Here is a 9,579-nt window from a genome sequence, read left to right on the forward strand (position 1 = left end):
GTCACCCAATCCCAGTGCGGCTCTGTGACGTACACAGCAGCTGCGGTTTCTCGCTTCTCACTCCTGGCGCTTACCCCTCCTTCACAAAATCTTTTCACAGCGCCATTTTAAGAACACTTTTCAGTGTAAATTAATTCTTAACAATGACTTATAAAGACAACATCTGTTCGTTTCACTAATTAGGATAGTTTACATACATTCAAGTATCCACACTTCGGAATAGACGGCGCTATTCACACTAAGGATAATATTCAATTGTCAGTAGAGTAACCTTACCCCACCCTTCTAACACGTATAATTATGAACTTGCTTTGCTCTGAACCCACCGCGAAGTGAAAGTTCTAAGAGTTCCACTTGAACATAAAATACAATTCAAACTCGCACTTTTACACGGAAAATTCCCTAAATTCAAACACACACGAAATCCGTACAGGACTCTCACCTGTTTATAGAAATCATGCACCGTTAGCAAAATAACGACGTTATCCGTACAGGGCTCTCACCTGTTTATAGATATGAAACATGTACCCGTACAGGACTCTAACCTGTTTATAGATAATCATGCACCGACGTTAAATTTTACCCTTCACTCAAGCTTGGATATAACTAATACTCTCATCACAGTGAGTTTTATGGAAGGCGCTTTGTCCCTATTCTCATGCTGCTTTGATTTCTTAGAAAATCCTCACTATACAAGATTCAGACCTAGCCCTAAAACTGTGCTGCTCGGCGACAACACTATGGTACACGGCGATACCTCTTGTGATACTCGGCGATATCACTACAAACGAACAGATGGCTTGCGTGACTAATTTCTCGCCACACAATCTATACCGGTATAGCTTACAGATAGGCACGAAAAACGAACTTAACAAGTGTTAAAACATTAATCCTATTTGCATACCATGACGCAATCCTTAGCAACCAACATGTTACCTTGGTTACCCCTTAGCAACCATCAATTTCTGCTACCAGATAATTGATCCAGCGGGCTATAGAAAATATATCATAAACTACGCTACCCAACTTCATAACCTATAAACAAAATTCTATACTAAACATGGACCCATTTATGAACCTGATATATTTTGGGCCTACTGAATCAGGTGGTCAGAATAAATCTATATACACATTATCTACACAATATATACATTTTTATACATTTGCAGAAAGAATATTGTCATTAGAATAAAACTCAACCATTTAAACGACCACCATAGGCGACGTGATCTAGCTAATGGTAACCTATACTTCTAAATAATCAAGACCAGCTTGTTTGTCAAAAGTAAGATTTTATTTTCTAAATTATGGTATATAAGTTGTAAGTTTTATAATTGAATTTTTATTAGCATTAAAGCAAGCATGATGGTAAGAAATAAGAAAATTACAATTTAAGCAATTGAATCAATTTAAAGAAATTATATAAAGTTTAGCATTTCTAAAACCTATTTCCCTAACTGAGCTAAATAGACAGAAATTAAAGTAAAATTCTTTGAGGATTCTTACGTGCTCCACGCAAAGTCCAGCAGCACATCACCCTCATCGGAAAGTCAGAAAGCAGCAGCCAGCCCAACCCTAAGGGCATGACTTTTTATACCTTTCTACGCTAACTAAACTAGCGAAGGAAAATTTTCAGAAATACTCGACGTCCCATTGGCTGAGAGTGACAAGTGACATGTCACCCGATTCTTAAAAAGTTCCACAAAATCATGTCTTACAAAGACCATTGTCTCTTCCACGTGAAGCCAAAGGCTTCCTGCGATTGCAACTTTGTTTTAAGTCATCCTCGCAGCTTCCATAGTCTTACAGTGCAACTTCCGCGGATGCCAAGTTAAGGACTGACAAAAAGTTCACTTTCGACCTTGGCCATGTCCGACAGAATGATGTCAGCTCATCAGTTTTTGCTTTGTGAATGCAGCTTCAATAAACGTTTTAATTCAGAATGGGCGTCTCGTGACTTTCTGCAGAAATATGAATTAGCTCTTTTTGTGCGGCTCAATTAGTTAGGCCTCAAAAGCAGGCAACTTATGATTTCTAGTATAAAACAAACACAAGAAAAGTATTAATGTAAGAAATAAAGTATATTCTGTATCCACCCCATGGTTTACTAAATAATTAGCCCACCCGATTAATCAAAATGTTACCTAGCCATTGCAAACAAATAAAGCAGCGTTTATATTTACCAGTCTCCGTTTTTCTATGAGACCCATATGCACCTAGAATAGTAGAAATGACATCATACAGACAAGAATAAGCAAAACAAGCACATGCTTATTTTAAATATGCAGCAGTTAGTAATGACAAAAACGAAAACAATAAATTATTTTATTATTTTGCACGAACAAAAAGATGCAACATTTATGCACGTTTATGAGCACACATGTTAGTCCCCCCACGTGTAAAGTTTAATCTAGGTTGTATTAGCACAACATATCACAAATCATTAATAATTTTATTCATGTTATGGAAATGTGACTTTGCGAGTTTAAACAAAATTTTGTTTTCTATCTCGCTCCATCAACTTTCATTTGTTTTCATTTGTCCCGAAGTTTGGGAGGGATGTACTGATCCAGAGTTACAGCCAGCAGTCTAGTGTTTCTTGTATGCCCTACACTAGACACCCACCCACCACTGATGTCACTGGTCAGGTGACACAGCTCTAATAAAAGGGGCCGAGCGCACGTGCTCGAGGCCAGTTGTACCAGTACCTGACTGTGTCTGCGTCAGTCCTTTCTATCATGAGGGCCCAGGGCCCCCAACATTACATTTGCCACGGGAGCCTCGGCTGCAGTATTGTGTCAAATGCCTCACACACGTCTGCAATATTGTGTCCATTTCTCGATGCCTGACTTAGAGTTTTGATCCAAATCTTTGAATGTTGGCATGCCCTATCTTGCATACTGAGCCAGGCCTCGAGGCCTCTCTAGGGCATTGTGTTCAATTATGGTGGCCACGTTTTGTTGTGCGCCTCTCTGGTGGCCCCTTCCTGGGGTCTGTGCCCAGTTTGAAGGCCTCATCTGGAGTAATGCACCAATCTTATGCAGTCATTTTCTGTATGACTAATTAGGAGCGCTACCGAGAGAAGCAGCATGAAGTTATTTTAATATACATAAAAGACTCCGTTTCGGGGGGAAAAAGTGCTCGATGCGATCCAGCCTATGAGACCTTACTACAACTTAAAGCACAGTCCCCGAGTAGCTCGACGTGATGTATAGTGGTGAGTACTCTGCATTGTAGCTGCAAAAACCTCGGTTCGAATCTGAATTAAGCTTTGTGAGTAGGGATAGAACAGTTGGGATTTTGAGTACATTTACAGTATGTGTTTTTTAGTCCATTCCGCACTTCTACATTATTTAACTGATGAAACTGCCAGCTTCTATCAAGCGAAGTCATCGCATCCTAAACGTACTGCAGTGGGAAGATTATTTTTTTAATTTAATATATAGCTTCTTGTATATTGTTTCATACTGTAGATCTGCCCTGTACAAATGCTGTGTGTATATGCGCAGAAACCTTTTTCTATGGAATGCAGAAAAAAATGTTCGTTTTAAGATGCATTTTCTGTAAGAATGTTTTATTTTTCTGTGAGGTTCCGTATTATGGCTCAGGCGAAGCTGTAATTAATCACGCGTCCAACTTGAAAGGTAAACATTGATCTCTCCAATATGCTTCCCGTTCTCAATAGCCTGGACAGAGACGCTCGTCCTATTAAGTGCATCCCAGCGCCCTGAGGACGTGCTAGTAACGTCCTAGTAAACAGTACAGCAGTCCTGAGTTTTATATGTAGTATGGAAGCATCGGTGGTCACAGATAGACCCTGATACATGTTACATGGAGCTTTGCGCTGCTCTCTTCATGTAAAGCATCCAGTGTTCACTTTCACATTGTGCACTATATTTTCACACTTCCGTAAAAAAGAGCAAGCGAGGCATTGGTGGTTCAGTGGTAGAATTCTCGCCTGCCACGCGGGAGGCCCGGGTTCGATTCCCGGCCAATGCAGCTAAATATTTTCATTTATTTTTGGAATATTTATTTATTTACATGTTCTCAGAAGTATTGAGAATTGGCTTAGAATTTTAAAATATAAAGTTGGGCTGTACGATTTTGAAATATTGTATCTAGGTTTCCTGTTTCTTAGAAAGGTTTACTCGCTGCGTGGAATAATCCCATCAAAGTAGCTTTCGGAGCTGTTTCGAAAATTCCAAGCTACAAGCCACGTGTCTGGTTGTAATGTGTGTATGGAAATATAGACGCGCAGATAAGTACTCATTCTCACAGAGTACCTGTCCGCTTCTGAGAAGTGCTGGTACTCTCCTATTAAAAGCACTAGAGCAGTGCTAGGAAGCGGTATTACTCTCCCATTAAAACCACTGGAGCAGAGCTTTGAAGTGCTGGTACTCTCCCATTAAAATCACCAAAGTAGTACTAAGAAGTGCTGTACTCTCCTATTAAAAGCACTAGAGCAGTGCTGGGAAGTGCTGGTACTATCCAATTAAAAGCACTGGAGCAGTGCTAGGAAGCGGTATTTTTCTCCCATTAAAACCACTGGAGCAGAGCTTTGAAGTGCTGGTACTCTCTCATTAAAATCACCAAGGTAGTACTAAGAAGTGCTGTACTCTCCTATTAAAAGCAATAGAGCAGTGTACTATCCAATTCAGAGCACTGAAGTGTTGTGGAGAAGTGCTGTACTCTCCCATTAAAAGCACTAGAGCAGTGCTGAGAAGTGCTGTACTCTCACATTAAAAGCACTAGAGCAGTGCTGAGAAGTGCTAGTACTATCCAATTAAAAGCACCAGAGCATTCCTGAAAAGTGCTAGTACTATCCAATTAAAAGCATTTGAGTGGTGCTGAGAAGTGTTGTACTCTCCTATTAAAAGCACTAGAGCAGTGCTGAGAAGTGCTAGTACCATCTAACTGAAAGCACTGGAGCGGTGCTGAGAAGTGCTTTAATCTCTCATTAACAGCACCAGATCAGTGCTGAGAAGTGTTTGTACTCTCCCATTAAAAGCACTGAAGGAGTGCTGAAAAGTGCTGGTACTCGCCCATTAAAAGCACCGGAGGAGTGCTGAGAAGTGCTAGTACTGAAAAATAGAGCATAAATTCTATGATTCTCCCATTAAAATCACTGGAGCAGTGCTGAGAAGTGCTGGTACTATCCAATTAAAAGCACTGGAGCTTGACTCCAAAGAGGGCCGCAATGCCGGTACAAAAATTACTATTGAGCAACGCCCATCTAACATATTGGAAAGAAATGCTTATGAACACCACGGCCCAGCGGCAACACTCGAATTTCAAACAGCCTCAACCCCCATACGAATCACAGTTCTGGCAAAGGAACGCAAATGTTCGTTATTACGAAGGGAGCAAAGTACGGCCCAAACGAAGTTAATCAACTTAGCTCAAACCCAAAAAATAGCAAACCCATTTGAGGCGGTACAGAAAGCACAAGAACAACAACTAATTCTCCCCGTTCATGAGAAAATGCAACCTTGCAACCTACAACTTCGTAAAACCGGAACATCACAAATGGAGCCAACCAATTACCCAGAGCTGTCCGACTTAAAGCTAACTTTTATCCCCGAATATGTAACTAGGGGGTCGCAGGACTTCTTAAATCGAGGCAACTTGCTAAAACTGTTTATAGAATTACCGGCTTTAAAAGAAATCAGTTCCCAGGACCTCAACTCTGTTGAAATTCAACAAAACGCTAACAACGGGGCCATGGAGGAAACAGTTACAACTTGGGCCTCAAAGGATTTGGTAGAAAGGATATATCTTGAGAAACCGCAGTTTGAATCATGGGGAATATCTATAATGCGACATAAGCGCCCAAGGTATCCCCATCCCCTACAATCAAAGACAAGTGTCCAAGACAAGGGACATGGGAGCAGAGGTCAACACACCTCTTGTCTACGTGGCGCCAGGGCTTCAACGATAGAGCCAACAAGCGTAAGTCGTAAAGCTCAAAGAAACGGTCTTCACCACGCAGATAGAATGGATTGGTCATGGATACCTAATGTCCTTGGCAATAAAGCTACCTAACCCAGATCCAAAATGCCTCTTAAACCAGAGCAACGAAATGCTGCCCCAGAATCTAACAAAGAATTCATCAGTTTCAATTTGCTCATGGAACGTGCATGGCTTTCGAGAAATGGCCCATGATAGTGAAACCCGAGTCTTTTTTCAACGACAAGACATCATTTTGATTCAGGAATCTTGGAAACTGCAATCAACCCCAGTCCAAGGTTTCCATGAACACCAAATATATGCAGAAAGACTCTCCATGCACGGCCATCCCCACGGCGGACTATCAACTTATGTAACCCATAAATATAACTGGGCATCTGAGGAGATAGACGTTAGCCTGAAGTGGGCCCAAGTGATCAAAATCACCGAAGTATCGCCACCGGGGATTGAACCATGGAAATTGCTAAAATTTAATGTCTACATCCATCCCGACAAAAAGGCACAAAAAGAAAAACACGCAACGTTATTGTCACTTATCAAGTCCATGCATAGAACTTACTCGCAATACCCACTGGTGATTTCCGGGGACTTTAACAATGCCCTTATTGATCAAAACAAGGCAAAGGCGAAGATGACGGGAAATAGTAGTGGAAAAAAATTGACATCCAGATTAAAAGATCCCGGTCTGGTGATTATGAATGGCAACACTAAGGGGGACATGCTGGCAGCGGTCACATACTTGAGCGGCAGGTTCCATTCAATAATCAACTACTCCTTAGTAAGCGATGAATTAATCCCCAACATCAAATCATTCCGCATAGAACATCGGGTAGAAAGCGACCATTTCCCACAAATACTAACCTTGATCATCTCACCAAGTACGGCGCCAACAACGACCGCACTTCTGCATCACGCATTAAAGTTCAACCTGAAAAAATTAAAATGGCACGGAGAGGGGTTGGGCAAAATTACGGACTCAGTAAAAGCACATATAGCCAATCTTGGAACTCATCAGGAAGAGGACCTCGTAATAAGCTGGGAGCAAATGATTTGAGTTCTGCAGCAAAAGTTCCCTGCAAGGGAAGGGAAGCACAGTAACCTCAACATCAAGAAGGAGCCCTGGTTCAATATGGACTTAAGAGCCAAAAAAAGAAAGGTCGCTAAGGAGGTCCGAGCCGTCGCAATCCAAAAAACGTCGGGGCTAGTGGTAAACAAATCTAATCTGAGGGGAGCTAGGAACATCTACAGGAAGGCTTTGAGGGCCGCAAAGTATTCATACAAAGAATCTTTTTGGAACAAACTGCCACTTGCGGGAAAACAACCTAATAGCAGGGTCTTCTGGGGCATCATAAACGAGCTTAACCAAGGGGCAAAAATCCTACAAGAAGCCGGGGTTGGAGCAGAAACTTGGATCAGACATGTGCAAATCCTATATAGCAATACAGATTCAGGCTTCGTTAATGATTCAGGGGCAGTTAAAGCCAACACGGAGGAACCAAAAGGAGCGATGAAGAAGGACCATCGGAAACCCAACCAGGAAAAACCCCTGAAGGGGTCAACAGACCCAGTTGACTTAATCACTAAAACTGAACTAAGGTCTATAATTTCAAGACTAAAGTCAGAGGGTGCAGCAGGCCCAAACGGGCTACCGAACGCGATATTCAAGCATGACCCGGATCTGTGGGCAGAAATTCTAATGCCACTGTTCAATCGAATATACAATCTCGCTGAGATACCCGCCTCTTGGGAAGGAAGTATTATCCATCCAATTTTTAAGCATGGCGATCATCGCAATCCCGCAAATTTTAGACTGATATCCTTACTGGACGTAGAGGCTAAACTCTACGCCTCTTGCATCCTACGTGAATTACAAGCCTGGATATCAGACACAAAGATTATGCCAAAATATCAAACAGGCTTCAGGCAAGGAATGGGAACAACAACCAACCTAACCTGCCTGTCTATCCTAACGGACCAAGCGATAACAAATGGCACACGGTTGTACGCCTGTTTCATAGACATCAAGTCAGCCTTCGACCGGGTAAACAGAGAGCGCTTGTGGAGCAAATTAGAGAGTTGGGGGATGCCCTACCAACTCCTAAGAGCCATCAAAGCCCTACATCACCGTACCTGGGTAAGAGTGAAGTTGGGAAACGGAAGTAGTACCACCAGCAGCATCCAAACGCCCCAAGGCTTAAAGCAAGGCTGTGTATTAGCCCCTACCCTTTTTAACCTTTTTCTCTCTGACCTCACAAGTGCGATCGAATCAGCAGATAACCATCCTCCATTCTTGGCAAATAACTCAATACATTACTTACAATATGCTGACGATATTGTACTATTGAGCAAGACACCAATTGGCTTACAAAGAGCTATTAATAAATTAACTCTGTACCTAGAACGGGAAGGCCTAGCACTTAACAAAGAGAAAACCAAAGTGGTCCGCCTAGTTGACCGGCAAAACCTAAAGTACAAATGGATGGCCCAAGGGGCACCAGTGAAAGAACAAGAGCACTATAAGTACTTGGGAAATACAATAACAAAAGGAGCAAATTATAAGGACCACAAAATAGCACTCAAAGCGAAAGTCCAATCCTTAATCTTCGCGTATCGCTCTCTAAAAGGAAAAATGGATTGCCCCAACTACAATCACTTATTAAAAACAATGGCAGCACAGATTATGCCCACCCTATCCTATGGTTTAGTCACGTGGTGTGGTAAGGAGGTGGACCTTTTAAATGAATTACAAATTAAAATTTATAAAGCGGTCTTCAATCTTCCTAAATCTGCTTCAGCCGCACAAGTCAGGCTTGAATTTGGACTGCAAAATCAGAAATTCCGGAGCATGAGCGGCTTCGTGAACTTCTGCCACAAACTTAGATCTGCAGATCCAGACTCCCTGGACTGGCTAAGCTGGGAGGAAATTAAAAAACGGGGGGAAACTAAAACCATGAACAATTGGGGAAAGTATCTGACATTCTGCATGGAAAAGCTAGAGCTAGAAGTCGTTTGGAAATCAGGGACAGATAAAGTACGTTTAAAAAAGTCAGCAAACACGGCAGCAAAATGGAAATCCTTTTTTGAGGACAAAGAGTTACTGGCAAAACGGCGGCATGCCTGGACCATCCTGAACTGCTTCACAACCCCAAAAATACACGCATACTTAACATCCCACTTTAGTGGACATCTAAAAAAGTATTTTACAGCCTATCGGATGGGGATGCATGTCACAAAGGATTTACTACCGTCCTGGAAATCACCACACCAGACGAATCAATGTCGCCTTTGCGGATACAAAACCGAAACACTTGTTCACCTTTTCTGCCTATGCCCGGCCCTGATAAGTCAGAGACGACTCTTATTGAAACCCATCTTCAATGCTCTAAACATTCGATCCTGTAGACACGCAGTCACAAGCTGGCTCGGTGGCTCCAATATAATTTTATCATGCCGTGGAGTCAAATTCTTGGCAGTAGCAAGAAAACTTTCAGAATCAATAGAACAGGAGGACCATCCAGTTGGTGGGCAAACAGGGCCAGCCTAGCCCCAGGACCACACAGGACCCGTCCCTAAACAAAACAAAAGCCGAGAGACAATAATTTTACCAAATTT

The 9,579-nt window shown here is 42.1% G+C and overlaps 1 non-coding gene across 1 annotated transcript; it reads left to right on the top strand.

Annotated features, from left to right (window-relative positions):
* Positions 1–3,928: 3,928 nt before the first annotated feature.
* Positions 3,929–3,999, top strand: TRNAG-GCC (transfer RNA glycine (anticodon GCC)). The gene has a single exon. It is a non-coding gene; the product is annotated as a tRNA-Gly (tRNA).
* Positions 4,000–9,579: the final 5,580 nt, after the last annotated feature.

The sequence above is a fragment of the Lissotriton helveticus genome, chromosome 12 (assembly GCF_964261635.1).
Source record: "Lissotriton helveticus chromosome 12, aLisHel1.1, whole genome shotgun sequence".
NCBI classification, from domain to species: Eukaryota; Metazoa; Chordata; class Amphibia; order Caudata; family Salamandridae; genus Lissotriton; species Lissotriton helveticus.